Source organism: Oxyura jamaicensis, chromosome 3, assembly GCF_011077185.1.
Source record: "Oxyura jamaicensis isolate SHBP4307 breed ruddy duck chromosome 3, BPBGC_Ojam_1.0, whole genome shotgun sequence".
Taxonomy (NCBI): domain Eukaryota; kingdom Metazoa; phylum Chordata; class Aves; order Anseriformes; family Anatidae; genus Oxyura; species Oxyura jamaicensis.
Window position 1 is genome coordinate 12,214,691 of NC_048895.1, and position 26,989 is coordinate 12,241,679.

At 39.0% G+C, this 26,989-nt stretch overlaps 1 long non-coding RNA gene across 3 annotated transcripts in view; it reads right to left on the minus strand.

Annotated features, from left to right (window-relative positions):
- Window positions 1-421: 421 nt before the first annotated feature.
- The window catches only part of LOC118164933, a 134,803-nt gene continuing 108,235 nt past the window's right edge, over window positions 422-26,989 (minus strand). For 2 of the 3 annotated variants that reach the window (XR_004749756.1, XR_004749754.1), the window contains exons 3-4: window positions 10,025-10,179; window positions 422-1,563 (exon numbers count right to left, since the gene is read on the minus strand). This is a non-coding gene — a long non-coding RNA (uncharacterized LOC118164933). The remainder of the gene's footprint in view (window positions 1,564-10,024; window positions 10,180-26,989) is intronic. The other variant, XR_004749757.1, reaches the window with a different exon arrangement.

The window sequence follows — 26,989 nt, forward strand, 5'->3', positions numbered from 1 at the left end:
GTTTCATGATCTCCATATATGCTTTTTGTAGTTTTCCAGTAAATAAAATTGCACCAAGGCATTCAACGAACATAATTTAGAAAGAAATATGACAAAAATGTCAAGTGTATTTGTTTTTTGTAAATTCAGATTCAATAATACCTGGGAAATTGATATTGCTCATTTCTGAATTCCAGCATACATCACAAACTTCAGTAAACAGGTTAACATTAATAGCTTTCTATTCTGCCTCCAAGAGGTCACAGAAGAAAAGTGGAGTAGAAACCATGTAAGGCAAAACACCCATACAACTTGGACAGAAAGGCAAGGAAGAAAAAAAGGAAAAAAAGGAAAAAAAAAAAAAAAAAAAAAGTAAAACCACATAAAAGCATAACAGAGAAAAATATAAGCTAGTTTTAAACAAGTCTACACAGCATTTGCTGATGCCAGCTCAACTTATTATCAATATTCCTCTGTATTTAATTCTATATATAGCATATAATTTCCTTTACCCATTTGAATAGTAGAACCGCATCACCTTTGAAAGGAAAAACATTTAAATTAACATCTACTAAGACATTAAAGATGCATGCTGAAAATCTATAATGAATGTGAGAGCTTCCCACACTCAGCTGGCATATGAGAGGTGAGAAGAGCACCTTGCAAGTTATGAAAGCAAACCATGATCTCCATAAGTCTCAGGACTTCTCAGAAGAATGTGGGCAAAGAGGCAGAGGTAAATGCAACTGCTTCTAAGGCAGATCCCAGCTTAAAAACTTGAATAAAAACCACTTCTGTTTGGCTTGCTCCCCAAGTATGAAATGTGGTTTATTTAAAGAGACACCTCCAAATAGAAACCTTCACAGTCCTGGCAGTATTCAGATAATATCTCATATATTAGAGCAGAGATTTCTTTTCATATGACAAGGAACACCAAAGCAACACAAAGTAATACATGTTCTAGTTAGAAAAAGGTTGTAGAATTTAGAGTAACCACATACAATTCTCTCCATAGTTGTTCTTCTAGAGAATTGTCTGTAAAGAAGTTTTATGAGCATGAAGCCTTCTCTTCTCATTCCTGAACACCTTTACAATAGCAGCAAAGGTTTACCCCAGTGTAACCCCAGATAGGGACACAAAAATAGAGAGAGAAAGTTTTGTGACATCTATAGCCCTACCAATGCTGCTAGCAGCTTCAATTTGAGATTTATTCACTAATCCAAAGAGGTAATCAACAAACAATTGAATTAAGCTTTATGGAAGGTGATGAAACTGGCAGTAAGGAAGCAAACTACAGCACTGCAAACAACATTACATAAAACAGCATTTGGAGCATACTGTAATGAAACTGCTGCCTCATTTCATGGTGCTGCCACAGAAAGCAAAAGAGGGAAAGGCCATTTGAGGAAGCCAAGGGGATGGACTCAGCACTGAGATTAGGTTTTTGTGCCTCCATGATATTTAGTGAAGGGGAAAATTTAGTGACTTTCACAGCCAGAGGAAATTACCAGAGTCAATAGCTGGTGAGGAGAAATGGCCTAGGGAGGTGGTCATACTGGGAAAGCCAGGTATGCAGTGGTCTGCCTAAAGGAAGCTGTGTAAAAAGCCCATAAGCCAGACATGAATTGGCCAAGGTGCTAGGGCCAACATCTAATGTAGGAAAAATGAACAGCAACCTAGATGGAAAGCGTGATAAAGAATGAAAAATACAGGGGCATTTCCTTCCACAATGACCACAATTTTGACTGGGGGAATTAGCAGAAAAAATAATTACCCTCATGAGACCTCTGTACAAGGTAGGATTTCTTCTCCTTTCAGCCTGAGATAATTAATGGAAGATGGAGCTACCCTTATGTGTTTACTAGGCTGTTGCTGGACATGAGTGAAACATGCAGAGGCTGCCAAACGTACCACGCCAATTCTGTAACTTTTGCTCATTTTTCTTTAAGATTTCTATTCATTTCATAAATATCAAGATATAGTTTTACCACAAGAAAATAACTACCAAGAGGCTGAAGAGTGTAAAATTAATGCATTCTGTAATATTAGTCATTTGTCATTTATACAAATTGTGTAATTGCTGAAAGCTGCTAACAGATTGCAGGTCAAGAGGGCCAAAATGTGTACTTCCCACACCACTGAGGGGAACAACTCATTGTGTTTATACAAAATATTCTAATTTGAAAATGCAGGATAAGATGCACCTGCAGATCTAAAGCATCATCTCCCTAGTCTCTTCAAAGGAGCTGTGCTGATTTACACCAGCTGCTGTCTCTGGCCCTGTGTTTCACAGAATAAAATGCTGCTACTGCATTCAAGTTTTTGTCACTGGAGAAAACACCCTCATAGACATTTCTTTCACAGTTCTACTTTGTTAATGTTACAGGCAGAGATATCCAGACCCTGGATTAAAGCTCCCAAGAACGGCAGCAGGGACCACATAAAGCTTCCAACCCCTGCAGGACAATGGATTTGCCTGTCACAACAATTGGGAAAACAGTTGTGAAATTTCCTCCTGCGGCTGGGCAGGGGAAGGCATGGCTACAAGCGATGTGCTGGTTTGAGGACAGGCTGTACCTTGCAGGAACTTGGAGCTGTCAGACACGAAGCAATTGCCTGGAGCTCAGAGATCACAAGAGGATGCTTCGGCTGAACCTCTATCTAGCAGGGGCAGAGAATGAGGTGTTGTCTTGTCAGAGCAGATCTACTCTGTAATTCAGTGTGACGGAAGCATGTTCAAGCAAATCTGAGCTCCTGTGATACCAGCTATCAATGGTGGAGTTGTCACCAGAATGAATATACACAATCCTAATTGGGAAGGTACTGCTCATACTGAGCTTCCCTGCTAATGGTTGTCCAGGTAGCTTAGCTCTGGGCTTTCACTAAAGACCTACACTGATATAGAGTACAAAGCACTTGTATTTGGCTCTGTCTGTAGTGCTATATAGCCTTTTCTTTCATCTCCAGACTGCCCAACATGCTTAAAGATAAATGCCCTCTGAAAAAAAAAAAAAAAAATGCAGATGATCCCTTTCTCCTGTTGTAAACCCCTTTCATTTTGTGCTCGCAAATATCAAGGAAGTGTACAGTTAATATATCCAATATTTTATTTGCAATTAGAAGAAAAAAGGTACTTAAAAATACAGTTATTGTATCTTCTGTTGAAGATATCAGACAATTAAGTACTGAAACAAGCTACACACATTAATGCAGGCACAAAATAAAGATGTTCTTCTCTGCAGGACATTTAACTGCAACTGTGTAGAGACAGATAAAAAAAAGAAATGAAAGAAAATAAGTAACAATGACAGACTGTAGAACAGTGACACCAGTCTGAAATTTAGAGATTTGAATCAGTCCTTGCAAATTTTCATGGGCTTTCTGACACTCCCCACAGAAAACTTTATTGTGGAGGCTAACATTTATTTTTCCTATTACATTGTTAGTTTTGTTCATCTCAGCAGATATTAATATTGATACTAACATTACTCACATAAAATTACATTTTAGAAGGCAAATATTACAAAGACCTAAGTAATGTGCTCAGCAGTTTGTTTTTGTATTAACCCTTTGATTTATTTCTGCAATCGTTCTCAAAGTCCCAGAGCCCCCTTCTGAGCAACTATTATCTGCTTCATATTGGTGGCCTTTTTACTTTAATAAAAAAGTGGGACAAATAATATGAAATCCCAAGAAATACACCTGAGATTTATGTTTGGATTGATTCAGAGTGTGAATAGCCACATGGGAACAGCAGGACTTAGTCTTCCCCCATTCAAAGCAGGCAGCAAAGCAACAGAGCATCAGAAAGGTCCCAGAGAATTGCTCTGATAATCCTCAACACTACTACATGAAAAGACAAGGTGGGTCCCATCTCATATAAACATCTTGATACCTTGGAGGTCCAGACTACAGCCACCTCTGGTGGCTACACTGAATGCTTCCTCCATCTGCAGAGAGGTGCCATTACCATGCCTTTGTTTTCTGCTCATCTAATTATTCAATTGTTCCTATCTTATTTCCTCAGATGCTAGATTGTGAGCTCCCAGGGGCAGGGATATATCTTTGTTTCAGTCACAAGTAGCAGGGCTTTGGGTACTCCCCAACACCAGAGACAATAATATTGATCATTTTTCCTACTCCTAGACATGATGGTAATGGCTGTGTTAGAAATACGTAAGTACAGTAGACAGAGATGAATAGACTGACCTTTACTCTTTACAAGGTCTTCACAAGCAGGCATGTAGACTGGGATATGAGGCTCTTGCAAAATATCAATTTCATCAGATTGGAATTGGACCTCTACAAAATCAATGCATCTTGGATAGACTTGTTCCAGTTTCACTGTCTTTAGTGTTTTATGCTGAGACGTTTCACCTTTACAGTGATACTGTTCCATTTATTCCTGAATCTCATTTTTGTCTTATTTAATGACCATCTCAAGCAATTCCTTTTTGTATTTCTCACCTAATTCATACTTGACCTTTTCCAGATTTCCTTCCTTATAGCAATAAGCACACTTCAAAAAGGTTTAGCAATCAAATCAAATAAGCTCCCAGGAGCTTTTCTGTGTTCCTAAACTTTGTTTCATTTACTCAAGCCTATTAAAGGAAGCATCCAGTATCCCAGACAGAGTTTTCCTTCTTTATCAATAGCCTTCTTCACCATACCTTTAAGAAGTGTTGGGAACAAAAGCCAACAAGCTACTGCCTGTGTCTGGTATTTACAGCTTTCCTCCCTCCAGAGGCCTGCAGGTACCCATGCACTCCTTCCAGTTTCCCATCTCTAAGAGGAGAGTCAAAACACCCCATAGTATTGACAGGGTGATTTTGTACTCTACAGATAGACTTCTTTCCCAAATACCTTTAATAAATAAGTGTCCAGCACATACTGGATACATCAGATACCACATGATACTCATGAAACAAAGAAAATTCAAAGATCATAAAATACAGTCCCTAAGTTTGCAAGAGAGCTGTGTTTATACAACCAAAGTACTGAGATTCAGCAGTATGATGTGAAAACATAGCAAGACCCAGCTATTAGAGTATCACAAGTTTACTTCCTTAGCCAAAATGATAATACCAATGTGACTCACAACAGGAAGCATGCTGCAAGCAGCAGGAATATACTATGGCTTCTGAATATTGAAGCCTTTGTAGTAAATTATTCTTGCTATTATGAAACAGAGGCTTACAGCTACTGAAATACGATGATACCTCTATGCTCACCACTGAGAAATGGGAGACAGTCAAATTCTTTGAGTAAGCACAGAATTATTTTGGTTGGTGTAGAAGTTATTTCAGACCTTATGCTCTTGCAAGGAATAGCTTACTGTCAAAAGTCAACAGCAGCCCAGCAATGACAGCAGCTCTCTACAGTATGAGTCAATCGTCTTTAATTCATTCATTGCAAATAAAGGACCTCTGTTCCCTGTGTTACAGGGTTCTAGCTAACAGTCACCATATATACCTGTAGGTAATATATCACACAAACGCAGCAGATTATCAGCTGATCCATTCAAAGCTTTGTTTGTCAACACCAGAGAATTTCTGTTAATCCAGTACTACATAACTAATAAAGAAACCTAAATGCATTGCATGCTATCATTTCCACCTTCTAAACAGTTTCTGTCTTCCTTCACTAATAGCAATAGCAATTAAAAGGCATTTTCTTACCATAAATCAGTCTCAATGCATTAATTTTACAATGTTTTTGAAGACAGCAGCCAAACCTTCTGACTGTCTGAGCAAGAAAAGATCGTTTGCCTTAAAGTATACTGCAAAGACTGAAAAATAGAAAAGGAATGACGTGACCTGACTGCCAATTAATTGTAGAGCTTCTGAAGAGTTAACGAATCTGAAGTACAACAAAAGTAATCAAACTAAGTACAGATGAGTGCTGCACACCTCAGTGGAGCCCAACAGCTGGTGTTCTAGCACACAGTCAGATATTCTATAAAACTGTCCTCAAATGAATAAGTATGCGCAATGGCTGTCTTTCACACAGAGGAAGCACCGTCTGGGGATTGGGCAATTAAGCGCAGAGGGAAGCCATGAAATCCTAAAATACCACATTTACAAAATATAAACACAGGAGCTCAGGGTTTTTCAAGAATAAACTCCACTTGCCTTGCTGTTTGTAGATATCTTCACTGGAAGTCACTGTGGTCATCAGCTCTTGACCAGTTTTTCCTTTTAACAAGCAGCATTGCTGTTCTTGGTCTATACTATGCTATACTGGAGTCTCAGGGAGAAATAAGAGTGATTTGGATTAGGGTTCGATTCTGCCTGCATGTTTTGGCAAGTTTAGCCATGAATATGGGTCAAAGTTATCAAAATGCTTTGTTCAAGGGTCAAGGACGTGACTGGATAATTCAGTCACAAGTTCTTATAAGAAAACAAACACCTCTTCCTATCATAGAGGCAGCATGTAGAAGCATGAACATGAACAATCCTTGTCTTCTAAAAAGGCCATGAGCTTCCTTGAATTGGAAGTATAACCTAGTAGCAACACACTCATCACATAAATAATTTTAAGGTAGTTGAAGATTTTTAATCAGAGCTGCATTCCAAAAATCACTTGCCGGCCCGCCGCGGGGGGGGCGCGGGGGTAGACCTTCCTGCCCCCCACACTTCTCCTGCTAGCACTACTCTTTTCCTACTGTTGTTGTTGCTATTTATAATTAAACACTGTAAACCAAAATCTTTTCACACTTGTAAATGTTGCTACAGTGAGTTTTGGGATTTAAAGTTAAGCGGTTGTCTCTTGGCTTTTATTTCTTCAGGTTATAAACCCATTTCCATATGCTGCAGTGCATGGTGATCAGGTACTCCCTGGAGACATTAGAGTAAGTCAGCACAAGGGGAGACAGGAGAATTTTTTAGCTAATACTTGTCATTTCCTCTGAGAAACAATGCATGTGGGTATCAAATGATCAGAATAGGGTTTCCAAAATATTATTCAGTTTCATATTTCTCAACATTTATAATCCAAGACAGTTTACACCCTAATTTAAATGCTTTTGCCCAGATTATTAGAGGCGAGTCAGCTTTGCAACTTTAGAATACTGGGAAATTATTTTTGCTGGCTATCACGTAACACTACAACATGTTTAAAGGAAGTTAATTGCATACTGTAGGCTTCCAAAGATCTCAGTTAGTAATTTTCTCCTTTCTCCTCACACAGTACTTCACCCAAGAAAAATTAAAGCATAGATACAAAAGAAAGGATATATCCTAAAATTTTATGCATGAGTGGTGAAAGATAAAGATAAAAAAGGTCTCTAGGAGTGTTCATAGCTCCCAACACTAAAAGGCACACACAGCAGTATTGCATGATTCTGATAAAAAGGAAGGTGGCATCAAAGTAGACACAGTCTTTCACTCCAAACTGACCAGCTTACAGAAAATGAACTTTCTTTTGTAGAGAAGTAGTAAACCACAAAACCAGTAAACATTTTTCTAACACGCACCCACGAATAGCAACATTTTCATGCTCAGAAGTGCTTGGTTTATCTCAGCAAAACAGCATTTGTAATTTACAGGAACAACTGTACTCTGGGTAAAATCCTTACAACTTTAACAGGATTTTGCCAAAGACTTCAGAAACTTGCTGCTACTGTCATGAATGTACCACCTTTTTAATGCAATCAGCCTGAACTTATGCCACGTATAGGTGACCATATAGGTGCAAGGAAAACACTCCTGAAAACTAATAGTTCAGAAATGTAGATTTGTGAACCCTTTTATACAGAAATGATACATATATATATATATATATATAAAGAAAAAGTATCAGAAAATTCATAAACACTATGAAAGACAACTACATGGCTTTTACAAAAACACTTTCTCTAGCTGGAAAATAATGATGACTGGAATGCTTTGTATGTGCTTAGAGTAAAACCTATGCATAGACACTGACTCACAGAACCAAAAATGATGTCATTAGAGTGAGTATTATAAACATTTAGCATTATTGTATTATTTAAAAATATGATTTACAAAAGCCTCCACTGAACTAAATAGAAAAAGACAGCCAATGATTTCTAGAGAAGTTAAATTAACAATGTCAACTTTCAAGCGTATCACTAATGGCCTGCAATGCCTGGAGATGGCTCTGCATCTGTTCCACTCACCTCTCCTGCTACACGAGGATGGGTTTAATACTTTTCTGTCCTTTGCACATATCTGTAATGTGTTTGGAGGAAGGAGCAGCAGAGAGGAACTCTTATGGGCTGACTGCAACACATGCTCCCCATCCCATGTGCCACATGGGAGGGAGGAGGCAATAGAGGAAGCAAAGGAGTGAAATCAAGCCTAGAAAGATGGGGGAATTAGGAAAAGGTGGGTTTAGTTTTGCTTTTACTTCTCACCATCCTACTCTATTCTCAATTGTTAATAAAGTAAATTAATCTTACCCAAGTCAAGTCTGTTTTGCCTTTAGTGATAATTGGTAAATATCTCCCTGTCCTTATCTACACCCAAAAATTTTTGTCTTAGTTCCCCACCCCGTTCTCCTGAGAAGGGGAATGAGAGAGAAGCTGACTGAATCTGGCAGCCAGCCAAGGTCAGGCCAGCACAAAAATGAAAAGATTGTCCATGACACCTCAAAATCTTTACTAACTAAAGATCAGAAGCAGATTTATCCTTGAAGCTATAATTGCCTTTATTCTCCTCATGCATAATCATTTTCTAATATTGCCACATGACTTAGGAGTAGACATATGGTTACACAGGCTACCCTTACACGGTGTGGACTGATAGAGTCAAAAGAAATCATCGCAAAGAGGTTGCAGAGATCATTTCTTCAGGCACAAAATAATTTCGGGTTGTGATTTAGGCTGTGAGACAGATCATCAGATGGGTGACTACTTCTTGCTCACATGAATATAAACTCTCAAACTGAATTGCTGGAGTGAAAACTGAACTGCAGGTTCTGAACATTTAATTTATGTCAGTTATGGCAAGTAATTTAGCTTGAAAAAGTCATAAAAAGAAAATACTACATAAAGTAAATACTACGGCTGCAGATATATATCTGTGTATGAACCATTACCTCTGTACACATAGATTTAAATGATATCTAAAGATTACAAAAATCCAGCAGTCATGTGTACAAAGAAGTCTTAAACCAGCTTGTTCTTCATCAGTTTGAAATCTGACTCAGGTAAAACCTCATCTTTGGGACAAAACCCGTACCGTGAGGGATAGAGAATTCTTACAGATTTCATAGGCTACAGTAATGAAGCACTCAGATTCAAACCACACATAACAACAACAGATCCCTACCAGCTCCTTCTCAGATATTAAATTAAAAAAAAAAAAAAAAATCCACAAAGCTAATCCTCTCTCAAAGTATGGTTCAGCAACATAACAAAAGTAGTGCTGGGTTTGTAGCAGATTCAAAAAGTGAGGTCAATCAAATTGCAAAAGCATTGTTAAAAGGGATTATAGGAGAACATTGTGATCAGGTGGCTTTAGAGATTCAGGTTTCATCCAGATCTAACCAGGATGAAGGAGCTGCAAGAACAGTAGAGCTCCGAACTAAGTACTCGTTTCCAAGGAAAACACAGCATTTGAGTGGAGGCTCCAAATGTAAAATAATTAAATTATAGACAACTGAGAATACTATATAAAATTCTTCCAAGATTAAATAGCAAACCAAGAAACAAAAAACAACCTTAAGGCATAATACTGAATTTTCTTTCTGACATCAGATACCAGGGCAGAATTCCAAGAACAGCCTCTTTAGTCAGTTATTGCAATGAGCAAAATGAGTTTCCAGTATCCTCCCTTCTAGAGTGGCTCTCAATTCAGTTACTTAAATTACACAAAATAATTGACTATGTACTGTGTATATACAGTACTTCTTATTGTATCTATGTAAGAGATTCTTCACCTACAGGATGCTTACCATGCTTGCTATTATTTGGGCAACTTCATTTTTATAGGAGATGAGAATATATTCATCTAAGAGGACAATTAACATTCTCATTACATGCAGAACAGGTGACAGACCAGGGCTTCATGCATTTACTTACTGAGTGAAGAGCCTTTGAGAAATGCTCCTTCACTGGAACGCTGGCTGCTAAACCACTACATGAAGTATTGGCCCTCTAAATATAGTCCTGTTGACAGTTGTCAAATGTGTAGTACTTTAGCGAAGTCAAGATAATCTCAAATGTTCCAGTCCCTGCTCAAAAGAAGATGTAGCACTTTAAAATGTGCACAGTACAAGCAACTAGTGTTTTATCAAAAAAAAAAAAAAAAAATAAAAGAATTTAACTTTAAATCTACTTCCTTAACATTCTGACTAGCTGCCATCTAATTGAGTTTCCTCCATTAAATTAATTCCAACCTTTGTGCATACCTCAGAGAAAGAATGACGTGAGGAAAACTTGCATTCCATCACCAGCCAAATAATGAACAACTACATTAGAAATATGACTACAAAGATCACAGATACAGTCTGAATCTATATTCATATTAATAAAAAAAAAAAAAGTTTTAATTTTCCTCATTTAAACTGAAGTAATTTAGTGCATTTTAATTCTATTTGAAATCCAAATACCTGTGAAAACTTTTATAATATCATTTAAAGGGCCGTATAACATACATTTTCTTTTCTTCTCTTTATTCTCTCCTCCTTTTCACCCTTTTGTGTTGTCTGCCTGCTTAAGTCATTCATAGTAACAGGAGCCCTACAATCTACTTTTCTTTTATTTTTTTTCTTTATTTTATTTTCTTTGTCTTAAAAGAAGCCTCTTTCATTTCTCCCACACATTTTCCTTTCTAATTTTGCTTTCCATTTTTGAGTTTTCAATAATGCGTCTTAGTTATTAGCATATACATATCTCATGCTGAGGGGAGCATCTCCTGTGCTGGCTCAGAGCAAGGGATCGTGGCCTAGAGTCCTTTCCTCACCAGAATGGGGAAACCCTGGGGCAGCAAAGACCTGCCAGGAGCCGGCAGCTCTCTTGAGAGTGGCTGAGGAGGCGTGGGGGCCAGGAGCAGCAGTGGCCACCCCCACACCTTTGGAAGGCAGCCTTAGGGAGCATGGTGGGCATCATCCCTTCTGAGGGGAACAGAGGGCCCAGTATGCCAATCAGACCTGCCTCACAGGGAGGTCAGCTACCTCCCTGGGGACAGGTTAAAGATATTGCTAGAAAACTCACTAGACTTGTATGGCCCTCAGACTATTACCCATTCACGTTTTTTCATGTAGGAAGCAATGAAGTTACAAAGAAAGTCCAAAAGCAATCCAAAGGGACTTCTGGGCCTTGAGACTATTGCTTAAAGGATCAGGCACACAGGTAGTGTTTTCCTCTACCCTTCCAGTAAATGGGAATGATATTGGTAGAAACAGGCAGACCCAGCTTATCAATACGTGGCTCCAAGGCTGGTATCACTGGCAAAGTTTTCTTTTTCTTTGATCATGGGATGGTCTACATAACACCAGGCCTGCTGGCACTTGATAGGATACACCTTTCTCAGAGAAGGAAAGAGATTTATGTTCACAAGTTAGAAGGGCTGATTGAAAGAGTATTAAAGTAGATTTGAAGGGGAAAGGGATAAAATCAGGCTAACTGCTGATAAGCCATGGCATAGTCTGAGGGACTGTGTGCTAGTAAGGTCCTTCAGTCTTCTCCATGAGGTGCTGGGTCCACTGGAGCATATTTGAAATTTTTCTATACTAATGCACGAAGCAAGAGGAATAAGCAAGAGCAGCTTTGGTTCAGTCCCAGACCTATGACATCACTGACATAATCAAAACTTGGTGGGAAGAGTCCTGTGACTGGTGTACTGTGGTGATGATGGTGTATTTCATCAATGAGTTATTCTTTAAGGAACTGAGAGACATCTCTAGATCTATCCTTGTCCTTCTGGACTTCAACTTCCCAGATGCTAACTGGGAATACCACACAGCTGAAAAAGAGGTCTGGGAGATTCCTTAGTCCCTAGAGCCTGAGTTGGAGGACCATGACTGCAGGAATAACAAACTCCCAGCCAGCTCTGAATTTGTGTGAGATTTGCTGCTCCAGCTGGATGCACATAAATCTATAGGGCCTGATGGGATTCATCCCAGGGTATTCAAAGAGCTGGTGGATGTTTTTCCAGGTTACTGGAAACTGAAAAATGTTGCCCCAGTTTTCAGTAAGGGTAAGAAAGAAGACCCTAGTAATTAGAGGCCTGTCAATCTCACTTCACTGCCTGGTAAAATTATGAAGAAAATTATTCCGGGAGTTACTGAAAAATACCTGAAAGACAACAGAGACATTGGTGATAGTCAACACAGGTTCTCAAGGAGAAAGTCTTGTTTAACATATTTAATTTCCTATGACAAGATTACCCATCTAGTTGACCAAGGAAAGCCACTGGATGTGACTGTTTTGGATTTCAGCAAAGCTTTCAATACTGTTTCTCACAGTATCCTCCTAAACAAAATCTCCAGCTTACAGCTAAACAAATAAATAAGTTGATGTGTGAACAACTGGCTGATAGGTCAGGCTGTAAAGGTTATAGTAAGTGGGTTTACATCAGGCTGGTGGCCAGTCACTAGTGGGGATATCCAAGCCTCCATTTTAGGGACAGTTTTCTTTCATGTTTTTATAAATGATCTGGATGCAGGACTCCAATGTATACTAAGTAAGTTTGCAGATAATAGTAAATTATGAGGAGCTGTTGACTCCCTCTGCTGAAACTTCCTCCTCTTTTCATTTCCTTTCATTCATTTTCTCCACTGGTCAAGTGCACTACCAACTACCATCAGTCTAAATAGACAAGAGGGCCCTGGAGGAGACAGTTGTTAGGGATGCTTTAGCCTGCACAACTGTTCAGTGCTTGATATTGGGTTTAAAGGGCATAAGACCAGCTGTCTCTACACACAGCACTAATACAAAGGCTACAAGGGACAGCTGTTGCATTATAAAGGGAATTGGTACTGTTTAGGACACTGGAATATTAATAAAGTTCCAAATGAGTTTAAGAAATGCAGATGAACTCAGTTCAACTCTCAAGTAGACGTGTCTTGAAAGAACAAGCCACATCTAATTCTTAATTTATTTCTAAAATATGTTGAATCGAGGACACTAGTCAATCTGGTTGGGCCTCTTACAGTCTCCACAGCTGTAAGCAGTACTGCCATGACATTGCTGGACCACAAGATTTGTCAGCTTCTACAGAAACCTCTATGCAACGTGCATCTGAGAGCTATTTCCTTGAACCATATTCTCTTCAGGCCTCCTAGGCAAAATATCACTGAAGAATTCAAGTGGTACTTTGGAAGTCACAAAGAAAAATAGTATTTTTAATTTCAAATAAATCAGCTGGGTGTCTAAATGACAGGTGACACAAACATGTGATGAGAAAGGAAAATGAGAAGAGTAATTGGATTTCTTACTCTAAATTAACATTTTTTTCTGCTTCATCTCTTCTTCAAAATAGCCACCCAGGTTAGATGGCAATGGCTCTCACAAAAACTAGTGAACAAACCACAAGTAATATCATTACTTCTCATTTGTTATTAAAATAATGCTGAAGTTACTGAAAATAGCATATTATATTATAGTGTAAGCTGGACAGTTTGCCTATGAAAGTCCTGAGCATGTTAGTATCACAATAGTGCTGGCTTTTTGTGTGTGTTTTTTGTTGTTGTTGTTGTTGTTTGTTTGTTTTTTTATTTGTTTTTAATATAATTCAGGCTGAAAATAAAGTTTGTGAATACTTTTTTTTTTTTTTTTTTTTTTTCTGAGTCATAAGCCTGTGAAATGGTTAGAAGGAGGAACAAGTATTTACCTAGCATTCACAAGTCTTCTACAGTTTGTCAGAAACAGTGCTGGTCTTTATTACAAAACTCTTCTTTATAGCAAGGAAAAAATGTTAGATATCTATATATTTATAGTTAATCAGATTTCTGTCTTAATAGCCTTACAGGAAATAGACTAGCTTCCATGTAGTTTGTGCTATTACATTGTATTAACATGTATAGGGAAAAATATAGTCCGAAACCTGACCAAAGGTGCTCTGCTTTCACATTTGCTTCACTTTTTTTTTTGTGTGTGTGTGTGTGTGTGTGCGTTCCTTAAAAAGATTTCCTGCTTTGCTTAAAAGCAAATGGAAAAATAAAACCCAAGTTGAGCAGCAGTCTTGAAATCCAGATGTTCAAGGAATCACTTCAGTAGATCATCAATAGGCAATGCATTAAAAAAAAAAAAAAAAAATAGGCAAGGAACCTAAGGAACCTGAGAGTTTGAAGAGAAAATGGAATAAATGAACATAACTTTCTCAGTGGCAGGGAGTGATCCCAGCAACTCAACAAATTCTTAAGGCATCAACCATTTACTGTGCCAAAGGATGCTGGTCATTAACTCAGGGGTGCATTCATACTCCTACAGACAGACAACAGGCAGCTTTAACATATGGACAAGCTACAGAGTGTGACTGAGGAGTAATGAAATGTTCATTCACTGCATTCATCACATATATGTGAGAATCACAGAAAGATTGAGGTTGGAAGGGACCTCTGGAGATCCACTAGTCCACCCCCCCAGATCAAGCAGGGTCAAATAGAGCACATTGCACGAGATCATGTCTGGGTGTGTTTTGAATATATCCAGAGAAGGAGATTCTACAACCTGTTCCACTGCTCTGTCACCCTTACAATAAAGTTTTTCCTCATATTCAGATAGAACCTCATGCGTTTCATTTTGTTCCCATTGCTTCTTATTCTAGGATCACCTCCCTCGACCTGCTGGCAACATTATTCCTAATGCACACCAAGATACCACTAGCCTTCTTCAGGATTTGGATGTATGCAAGTTGATGGGGCCGGATGGGATCCACCCAAGGGTACTGAGAGAACTGGCAGAGGAGCTGGCCAAGACGCTTTCCATCATTTATCAGCAGTCCTGGCTATCGGGGGAGGTCCCACTTGACTGGCAGTTAGCAAACATGACGCCCATCTTCAAGAAGGGCTGGAGGGTAGACCCGGGGAACTATAGGCCTGTTAGTTCAACATCAGTGCCAAGGAAGCTCATGGAGCAGATTATCTTGGGTGTCATCATGCAGCAGTTGCAGGGCAAGCAGGCGATCAGGCCTAGTCAGCATGGGTTTATGAAGGGCAGGTCCTGCTTGACGAACCTGATCTCCTTCTATGACAAGGTGACACGCTTAGTGGATGAGGGAAAGGCTGTGGACGTGGTCTACCTTGACTTCAGTAAGGCATTTGACACTGTTCCCCACAGCATTCTCCTCAGGAAACTGGCTGCTCATGGCTTGGACTGGCGTACACTTCGTTGGGTTAAGAGCTGGCTGGATGGCCGGGCCCAGAGAGTTGTGGTGAATGGAGTCAAATCCAGTTGGAGGCCGGTCACTAGTGGGGTCCCCCAGGGCTCGGTACTGGGACCAGTCCTCTTTAACATCTTCATCAATGATCTGGACAAGGGCATTGAGTGCACCCTCAGCAAGTTTGCAGACGACACCAAGTTAGGTGTGTGTGTCGATCTGCTCGAGGGTAGGAAGGCTCTACAGGAGGATCTGGATAGGCTGGACCGATGGGCCGAGGCCAATGGTATGAAGTTCAACAAGGCCAAGTGCCGGGTCCTGCACCTGGGGCCCAACAACCCCAAACAGAGCTACAGGCTGGGAGATGTGTGGTTAGAAAGCTGCCTGGCAGAGAAGGACCTGGGAGTAGTGGTTGACAGTTGGCTGAATATGAGCCAGCATTGTGCTCAGGCGGCCAAGAAGGCCAGCAGCATCCTGGCTTGCATAAGAAACAGCGTGGCCAGCAGGTCCAGGGAAGTGATTGTCCCCCTGTACTCGGCTCTGGTGAGGCCGCACCTCGAGTACTGCGTTCAGTTTTGGGCCCTTCGCTACAAGGACATGGAGGTGCTTGAGCAAGTCCAGAGAAGGGCTACGAAGCTGGTGAAGGGTCTGGAGAACAAGTCTTACGAGGAGCAGCTGAGGGAGCTGGGACTGTTTAGCCTGGAGAAGAGGAGGCTCAGGGGCGACCTTATTGTACTCTACAGGTACCTGAAAGGAGGCTGTAGCGAGGTGGCGGTTGGTCTGTTCTCCCACGTGCCTGGTGACAGGACGAGGGGGAATGGGCTAAAGTTGCGCCAGGGGAGGTTTAGGTTGGATATTAGGAAGAACTTCTTTACTGAACGGGTTGTTAGTCACTGGAATAGGCTGCCCAGGGAAGTGGTTGAGTCCCCATCCCTGGAGGTCTTTAAAAGACGTTTAGATGTAGAGCTTAGGGATATGGTTTAGTGGAGGACTTGTTAGTGTTAGGTCGGAGGTTGGACTTGGTGATCTTGGAGGTCTCTTCCAACCTAGACTATTCTGTGATTCTGTGATTCTTGGCCACAAAGGCACATTGCTGGTTCATGGGGCTCATGTCCTTTAACTGTGCACATGCATACACCAAATAACTCGCCCTTCAAAGCTGCTCTGTGATTTATTTCTCCTCTTCTACAAATCATGAATATACACAGGATAGAAAGATAGCAATTGCTGCCAGTACAGAAGTAATGTCAAATCTGGGGTCTACACACACGTTGAAGCTCTTCTAAACTACAAATGTATTATAGCTGATCATCTGGAAATGTTTTCAATCGTCTTTGAGCAAAATCTTTTCAATGCCAGAGGGCTAATCTGGGACAAAAGCCCAGCTCTAAGCCATCTGTAACAGCCCACTTTTACCACATTCTTTAACAGTTCATTGTTCCAAAAGTTTGCAAGTAATTGGCTTGTTACATTAGCAATTACCGTCTTGGGTGTAAGTGGGTATTCCTTCCTATGTAATTAAAACTGCTGAGCTGAGGAAATGAATCTAAGCCGTTATAAAATAATGTAAGATCAGAACCTCTTCAACTTTCATTTAACCTGGTTTTGTAGACTCTCAGATTTCCAATCAGATCTTAATTTCTGACTGTTTGGACTTTATCCTTAATCTAAAGTGTCAGTAGTTAAATACATTTCACTTGAAAAAGATGTATGAACAAAGCCTCTTTCATTGCTTGGAATACTTCACTGAAGATACAAGAGGAAGTCTCCCTGAAATGCAACTGTGGGGAGAGGAGAGGAGGAAGTTTCAAAAGACAGTAGGCTGATGTCATGGTAAAAAACCATACAGACAATGATTCAGATGTATGGAAACAGTTCCTTTGCTGATTTTCTACAGAGACTGTCATAAAAACAAGATCTTGATCTTGATTATGAAACACTGCCTGTGCAAGAAATAATCAAAAGACTGAGCACTAGATTTTTTTTTAATTTATGTTTGCATGATGAAATCCAAACTTGCATGGTGCCATAAGATCTGTGATCTCTGTCTCCATTTACCTCACAAATCATGAGCAGCGTATTAAAATTTTTGGCAATTAGGTAATTGTGCATGAAGTAGACATGGGATCTGTCTAATTAGCCACTTACTGCATTTTCTGTAAGCCAAACCACTGACCTCAGCAATAAGATGCTTTGCACTATTTGATGTTGACACATATGAGGGAAGCAGAAGTACAATTTGAAAGTTCATTCTCATAATTCCTCTGGGGGCCTTCAGCCTGTACAAGAAGATCTATCTCTTCTGTATCTTTTCATGCTCCCTCTTCCATTCTCCAGGATGTTCAGATCATCCAGATATCTGCACAGAGAGCATGAACTATCTGATTTCCCGTAGAATAGCCTGTGTGTTGAAATTCTACTGGACTCCTCAATGGGATCAATACATGATCAATGCACACTGCAACACAACCAAGAACTTGCAACTAATTATTAATTAGTTAAAAAGATACCCTCATTCAGGTTAATTGTATTAAATAACTCTCAAGGAAACAAGAGCTAGCAAAGGAGAGTTCTATAGGAAGTTGATATTAAAAGCTGATTTTTAATATTTAAAGACATGGTAACTCTATCGCCCTATTTTTAAAGCCAAATTTACATGCCTCTGTAATAAAACAAGAAAAATCCTAATATGTCTAACCTTGCTTTTGAAGGGCTGGCTATGACCCAGTACTTACAGAACTGATACAAGCTGCCAGCCCCACTGATGTCAGTGGATCTCTGCCAGTAGATATCAGCAAGGATTAACCCCATTATCATTCTTCTTGCTCTAACCTTGCATTCCTTTTTTTTCTTTTTTTTTCCTCCTTTTACCTGCATAGTGGCCTGACAGAGGCAATCATTGAATAAATATCTTTGAGACTAAATCCTTTCCATACTCCCTAATTTTTACTCCTACCTCATTTAATATTCTCATTGTTGCCTGCACCCAGCCTTCACGTTACAAATGTGGCTGCATTTTCATCTTCCATCCACCTAAAAAAAAAAAAAAAAAAAAAAAAAAAATCAGATCACTCTCTCTACCGTATAAGAAATGCCTATTTTTTGATAGCTATTTTTCCCAGGCATTTTAGCACAATCAAATGTCACTAGTTGTTGATTCAGATCATACATGCACAAAAAAATCCTCTCCACAATCTGAGAAGCAGCTTTAGTTGGCAAACTAAAAGTTCTGAATTATTTATCATGTTCATATACTGAGATTCAGATTACAGACAATGGGGATTATTACACAGTGTGGAGTAGCAATACTACATATATTGTAGTAATTCTTAAGTGCTCTTTGAGCAAAGAACATGTTAGCACTTGCTAAAATGTACAAAAAAAAAAAAAAGAAAACATACAATTATTTTCTCCACATCTGATGACAATTTGCCATGCCATCTATTCAAAATGTCTTAAAGATAGGCCTCAACTGAACAAAGCATTTCAATAATCCCTGGAAGTGTTCAAGGGATGGGGCTTTGAGCAACTTGATCAAGTGGAAGGTGTTCCTGCCAATGGCTGGGGGCTTGGACTAGATAATCTTTCAAGGTCCCTTCCAACTCTTAACATTCCGTTTATCTTTAGAGGTCTTTTCACACACAAAGATATTCAGGGGCATTTTGAAGACCAATTTCCATTTTAGAAAACAGACTACCTAAACCCAAAATCCACCATGGAAAGACAGTTACTAGAACATTTGCTGGGATAGGCCCATTATGTTACACGTGATTATTTTTCCTTGCTTCTCCCCCAAAATACCAACTCCTTTGATTTATTACACCTCAGAATAAAAATAAAAATTAAAACATAAAAACTTCATCTTTTTTTGAGGAAGACAATCATTTTGGAAATTTCAAAAATTTGGTAGGCCAAAAAAATCCATTTTCTTGCCAGCATTACTCTTTGTAGTTAATCACAGATTCAAATTCCTTAATATGTTTTGAAAATCAGATCTGTATGTGGTCAGTAATATTGTAATGACTTTTAGTATCTCCTCAAAGAGGTAAGAATATCTTCTCAAAACTGATCTATCATGGAAGCAGTATTTTCTAAAGAGGCTAGCATATAGCAGTGACACTTCAGCATCCTGTCTCTGGGATTCCCCAGCTCTGGTACATGTTGCATAAAGAAGCATCTTCTCTTGCTTTGAATATGTGACCATTTAATACCGTTTAGTTCTTATACTGGGAAGAGAACAAGCAACCGCAACCCTTCTTCTCCCTGGCAATCCTGATCTTTATATACTGCTATGACTTCTGCCCCAGTTCTCTCTCGTACAAGCAACAGTCCTAACCTACTTAATCATTCCTTGTTCAGAAATGTTTCCACAGCTTTGATCACCTTCACTGCCCCTCCCAGAAATTCTAAAAATCAGTTCACCAATATACTATATATGGAGCTGCCTTTCAATATCACTTGTCTGTTGATTCCTCCTTTCCTTCCAGGTTATTTTTCTCCAGTACTCAAAATGAACCAATGGAAGACAAATGTATTACTGAGTATTCTACAACGATTGGACAGAGCAATGCTACATACTATCAGCTTCCTGAAAAAAAAAAAAAAAAAAAAAAAAAATCTATTTTCAAGTATAATTAGGAAAAAAAAAAAAAAAAAAAAAAAAGATGGAGCAATCAAAGCCAAAGCCAATCAGCCTAAATAGTTCAATCTCATAAACTCTTAAGGAAAATAAGTGGGTTTGTGCACATTTTGACAACCAAGCTCTCTGATTCTGTGCATGAGCATTCCTGGAGTCAGACAATTCAGGACATCTCAAGTTGTGCCAGAGGAGGTTTAGGTTGGATATCAGGAAGAAAGTCTTCATGGAGAGGGTGGTTGAGCATTGGAATGGGCTGCCCAGAGAAGCGTTGGAGTCCCTATGCCTTGAGGCATTTATGAGACGTGTAGACATGAGACATGGCACGAAGGGATATGGCTTAGTGATGGCACTCAGTAGGTCTGGGGTTGATGGTTGGGCTTGATGATTTTGAAGGTCTTTTCTAACATATGATTACTTTTTTTTTTTATTTTATTTTTTTTCAGTGTGTTAACAAAATAAAAATCTACATCTTCTGAACTCGGAAAGCTGCTTTGGGACATACAGCCTTCACATAGCCAACCATTTTCTTTTCTCTTTGGCTATCCAAAGCAGATTTCTGCTGTGCTTGCTTCACAAAAAGGCAGAAAGCAAAGACTACTTAAAGAAATCTGCCTTCTTTAAAATGCTTGTTTTCAAATTAACTTTATAGTTGATCAGATATTACTTCAATCTTCTGTAAACACACTGGCAGAAATAAGTTTTTATTCACATTAACCAATAGACCCATAAACAATGATCCAGATTCTTGAAGTGCAGAAGAGCAGTTTTACTAATTAAGGCTTAAGAGTAAATTCAAATACCATCTTAATTAATCTTTACATTGTCAACTTACTGTTTTAGTACAATGTCTTACTTATTAGACATATATATATATTTAATGTTACTTTATATGTTTTGTTTTTAACATAAAAACCATCAGATCTTTAGTTATGTACATTCTGACTACTTTATTTCAAATTCTGATCAATTAGATACAGTTGTGTTTTCTCTGATAAAAATATATATATATTAACATTCTTTTAGACCTACCTATTGCTCTATTTTTAAAACCAGCTCTATTTCTGTATTTACTTCCAAAACGTTACTGAATTCCAATGAGAAATCCCTAGGGCATTTCACATTTACTCACAGTCATCTCTCCTGAAGGCAAAATTCATTCTTGTGCTGCTCCTCAAAAATGTGCTTGCATGACAATGTCGAATATGATGACATCTGAAGCTGAAAACCCTAGACAGCGACAGTTCTGGCACTGTCTGTCACAGTAGACTCATTTACTTAGGTTAGGGCCAAAACAGATTGTGTCACTCTCTACCACATTGCATATAAAAGACACCTCTATGTTTCAAAAAAATAAAATAAAAAAAGAGAGAAAAAATAAAAAAAGAAAAAAGAAAGAAAAAATATCCCTTACAAAGTTTTACACCACCCTCAAAATCAATGACTGTGCAGTTAAAACCGCTAAGCAGTTTAAAGCCTTTTTTGCAAGATATCAATAACCAAATTCCTGATCTATCTTCTGTACCTGTTCTGTTCTAGCACAGCAGGAAAGCACTGCCGAGTAACCCTGGCTATTGTCTCTACTATGCCTTTTCTGCATAAGGCAAAACATTTTACATTTTTATTCACTTAATGTTTCCTTTCTCTAAACACTTTATTCCCCCAGTATTTATTTTAATATGGCATGGGTTTGCTAGAAGGGGGGCTGCAGGGTACCTCTGTGAGCAGAGCCCATCAGCTGCCCCATGTCAGATCAGAGCCAGCTCCAGCAGGATCTGCTGCTGGCCACAACTGAGTGAGACAATGGGGGGGGGGGGGGGGGGGGGAAGAGTCCTGCACAACAGCAGATGGATGAGAAATAGCCCTGCACACCCCAAGGTCAGTGCAGAAGAAAGGCAGGAGGTGCTCCAGGCACACAGCAGAAGTTCCCCTGCAGCCTGTGGAGAAGCCTACAGGCGTGCCCAAAGGCTTATGTGGAGGTGGAGCAGGCTGTCCCCCTGCAGCCCACGGGTCCCACATGGAGCAGATCTCCACGCTGCAGCCCGTGGAGGAGCCCCCGGTGGAGCAGGTGGATGTGGCCTGGAGGAGGCTGCGGCCCATGGAGAGCCCCTGCAGGAGCAGGCCCAGGGCCAGAGCTGCAGCCCATGGAGAGGAGCCCACAGAGGAGCAGGCGTCTGGGGGGAGCTGCCACCTGTGGGGGACCCGTGCTGGAGCAGTTTGCTCCTGGGGGATGGACCCCGTGGTACGGAGCCATGTGGGAGCAGTTCTTGAAGAGCTGCAGCCTGTGGGAAACCCACGCAGGATCTGCTCCTCGGGAGCAGGGGCAGAGACAAAGTGTTAGGGACTGACCGCAGCCCCCATTCCAAGTTCCCCTGTGCCACTCAGGGGGAGGAGTTAGAAAAGGGTGGATGGAGGAAGGTGTTTTTAGTTTACTTTGAGTTTCTCACTGCTCTAGTCCATTATGAATAGGCAATAAATTATATTAATTTCCCAATGTCGAGTCTGTTTTGCCCATAACAGTTATTGTTAGTTATCTGGCATCATCTGAACCCTTGAGCCCTTTTTCCATTGTGTTTTCTCCCCTCTTCTTCTGAGGAGGGGGAGTGAGAGAATGGCCATGATGGAGTTCAATTGCTCAGCAGGGTAAAAATACCACACCTCCTTGAGCTTTAATATTCATTTAACAAATCCTATACCTGCTTTTAGATCTGCCTGGTTTGAGTGGTTTTTTTTTTTTATTTTTTTTTTTTTTTTTTTTTTCTCCAAAGGCACTGGGATTATTTCAAAATTGGATATCTTGGAGAAGTATTTTATCATTATCGTTATTTCTGTGCTATCTTATATGCAAGTGCATAAAACATTCATTCTTAATCTCCTTCTTGTGTACTGTTTATTAGAATTTCTCCCCTTTGTTCTTTCACCACTTCAGGAATATGCCTGAAATCCTAAATCACTTTTATCTATACTGCTGTTGGATGACCAGAATCACAAAACTCAGAACTCACCTGCATGACAGAAGACAAACTGCATATATTGGGTCATGAAACACTCACACCTAGCTTTGATAAATACTTTGCACTTTACTATAAGTAATTTATAATAATAACTACATTTAAAAGGCTTCTGCTGTGCACTTGTATCCAGATGACCATAAGTAGAGACAGCAACATACCTGGCTTCCAATTTCACATCCAAACTTCCATGAAGTTCTGAGTTTTTCTCTTAAGATTTAGTTCAGGACTGCTCTAGTTTCTATTTATGACCATATATTTCTATCAGATATTTATTATTTTAATCAAGCTAAAATCAGATACCTCATGTCTAGTAGCAGTATTGCTACTTCATTGATTCTTTTTTGAAGCTGCAATGTTTCAAGATTGTTTATGAACGCATGTATTGATAAGCAGCAAGTAGGAAGTTTCCACATTTATATTTTACATTTGAAAGAGTGTTGACACTATTTTTTAAACACCAGGTGATTATAATTTTTATCTTACAGTGGCATTTTTACCTGCGCTTGTGGTTAAAGCTACTGTTTTACTATGCATTCAAAATATTACAGGTCCATAGAGAAAACACTTGAGTAATTGTCTTCCTCACACTTGTCTTTTTTGCACTTCTTCAGTAAATTATATTGCTCACTTTACAGTTCTTTATATCAAGCAATAGGAATTATATTAATTCATCTTTAAAATTGTAAAAGCATAAAGTATGTAGTTGTTTTTGAATATGTTTACAACAGACACAGTAGGTAAGTTCCAAGTAGTAGACATCTTTTTTTTTTTTTCTTACACAGGTTTACTTTTGCACATGAAAGAAAAATACATTATTAAATAGGAAAAGGAGGAACCTTTTCATAATTGTTTTCTTTTTTTTTTTTTTTTTTTTTTTTAAGAGTCTGCAAAACAGTATCAAATTCTGTCATATAAAGTGACACTAAAATATAAATGTCTTTCACGGATCATTAACAACAACAAATCATTCTTAGCTTAGTGAAAAAAAAAAGTTATTTGGGCGCCAAATATGTTGCTTTAGATTTTTAGCAACTGTAGTATCTATTTCTTTATGAAAACAGTATTTGATTAACTTAGCCTCTGCCTTATATACACACACAGCAACATGTAAAGATCTCTCAATTTTCAGAACATTCATGACAATCATCAAGTATAATCCACATGTATTATCTGAGGACTAAGCCCCTAGCATATACTAAGCAAATTTCATTAACTGTGAGAGAGTTGGAGAAACCAAGCTTAAATATTTTTGTTTCATGTTTGCCTATGTGCAGAAACATCTAAGAGGAGAGGAGGGGAGAGGCTGCACCAACACTAACTATAGCAGGAGGATCACCTCTTTTGACTGGATGTCTATGCTGTGTTTAATGTACACCAAAGGCAAAGTCTTTTCAGGAAACTTATTGGCTGGAGATGTTGAAATATATTCCAAGTGAGTACTTATGCTGGTGAAGAATAGCTGACAAAAAACAAATATGAAACAGAAGAATATTTCTCATACTGGCAGAACTGCAGACATACCCGTATATAACAATCATAATGAACTAAGAGTATGAATGGCTATTCACCATTTTTTAAGGTACAGTGGTTAGATAAATAAGATCCATTTATGTTCTAATTTCTATTTATTATTTAAACCATTTAAAAATAGATTTTTTAACACTGTAAAAATATTCAATGAAATCATTCAGACAACATATTTTTTGTTTCCACTTTTCCCCAGAGGTATACAAGCAGTAAATTCACTGGTTCTGATATCTTTCAAGAAAAGAAAATTTATTTTAGAAATAATAGTGATATCTTCCACAGCACTGCTGTGGAGCATTTCCATTATATAAACATTGAAGCTTTCCTGCACTAGGAAAAAAAAGTAATCTGTGAACTGTAAGATAGTCTGAAAGCAACAGAGATCATGTTTGATGTAGGGAAAATGAAATCCATTTTTTTTTTCTTTAAACCAAGCCTATTGAAAGTGTCAGTACAGTTCAAACTGAAGTCCATAGAGGTATGCTGATATTCACCATCTGAGGCTCCAGTCTTCTGTTTGTAAACTGGTAAGGACATGTTTGAAATAAGATTGATAACAATCTAATATCTGTAATTTCCGTTCTCTTTCACATTTATTCTAAAATATAGGTTTTAATTCAAGCGTTTGGTCTGAAGGAATCAAAATGCTGATACCAATATAAACCTTTCAAGTTTTCAGTCCAATAATATGGCCTTTTAGCATTTCTCTGCTTTCAAAGCACAGCTCTTTCATAGACATTTTCATTACGCTAACTTCCTATACACCCTATAGAGGGGAGAGACCAGATGGCATTTGTATGAATATGCAAACTTTAAGTTCTAATTTCTGATTTATCAAGAACTACCAACAAAACCGTAAACAGTAACTGAACCGTATCCAAACAAACAACAAGTCCCAGTACTGGGACATCCAAATGGCATAGCTTGCTACTGCATTATTGCAAGTTGCACAAGCTTGTTTAATGGCCATTGTTCAAGCTGGCAAACTATGAGGAAGAAATGGGGGAAGTTTTCAGAGCTTTTAGCCTTTTTTATCATTTGTGAATTACCCAAGAACTCATTTTTTTTTTTTTTTCTTTTTAAGTTCTTTCCTTTCCTAAATCATTTGAAGATGTTTTCCATACACAAAAACTCACCCCATGCTTGATAAGTGGCTAAGCTGCCCAGGATCTACCTTCCATGTAGTTAAACAAAGGATTGATATTTGCAGTGGGAAGGCTTCTTTCCTTTGTGCTTCCCATCAGTCCTGACTTCGGGGTTGTCATCTATGTTGTGGCACAGTGTGTGGCATGGGAGCGATGCAAACTGGTTCCTCCCTGATTCACTCACTTCTAGTGCCAACATCAAATCTGCTTTGTACTGTTCTAAGCGTCTGCATCCAGGGAAAGTAGGACAGCCACTCCCCAGAGAGGGGGGAACAGTTCAAGAGGAGGGACTGGCCCAGACTTTATGCTCTGTGCTCCTGCTGTTCTCTGTTTGAGCACCCACAACTATTTCTTTTCCTCTTGGAGGCTTACATCTCTATAGAAACGATGACCTATTAGATAAATAACTACACTACACTCTAATAATTGAAGTGCAATTTTTCCCTCTTGGACTTTTCCCTTGAAGGCTTTTATTCCAGCAAATATGGCAATTCTAGTAGGGAAATGTATGTAGCCTGACTGACCTCTAAGTTGAAGCCTTTCTCAGCTCATAATCCCATGTGAAGTTGAGGAGCACTTACCACTGTCATTCTTTTGAATCTCTTTAACCATAAAAACTACTAAGAAAGCAGTTATGCTAAGCAGTACCACTGAAGCAGGCATTACACTATGCAAGGAGACACAACAGAGAAAATAAATACTGTAGCAGAGCCAGTATCTCTTCTATATCTTTTCTTTTGTAATTTTAATTAAGATGCTCAAAATAAGCTTTGCCTGGTAACTGGTATAGAGCAGTCTGCCTCTAAAAGCCAGGCTAGAAACACCAAGCATTTTAGATGAGTCTCAAGTCACTGGACCGAGGACACGAGGGGTGATAGTTACAAAGTGCCTGTAGGTTTGTATTTTCAGATCATTTTCTGGCATCCCTTAAAAGTGACAGAGTTTGCCACAATAAAAAGCCTTCATGTGAGATATTGTACCTTAAGCAAGAGGGCCAGGCCAGCAAAGGCATTGCCCCCTTTCAGATAGCCAAACCAAACTATTTTCAGACATTTGGAGCCACCACTGCTACAGATGGAGAAGTTAGTCCACTGTGAGCACGCCTCTTCAATGAAGAAAATAAAGAAACCAAACACAGCCCAAAATGCTTCACTGACCTATCTGTAGTAGGTTGCCTCCCCCCTAGTTATTAACAATGGCCCCTCACGCATGCTTAAATTCAGACACAGATAAAAAGGTAACCCCTGTGGTAGCTGAAACACTACTGAAATAAAAACACCTCCAAAACGAAGCTTAGAACTTTCTGTGATTCACTGTCTATTACAATGAGACTAATTAAAATAAAATAAAATAAAATAAAATAAAATAAAATAAAATAAAATAAAATAAAATAAAATAAAA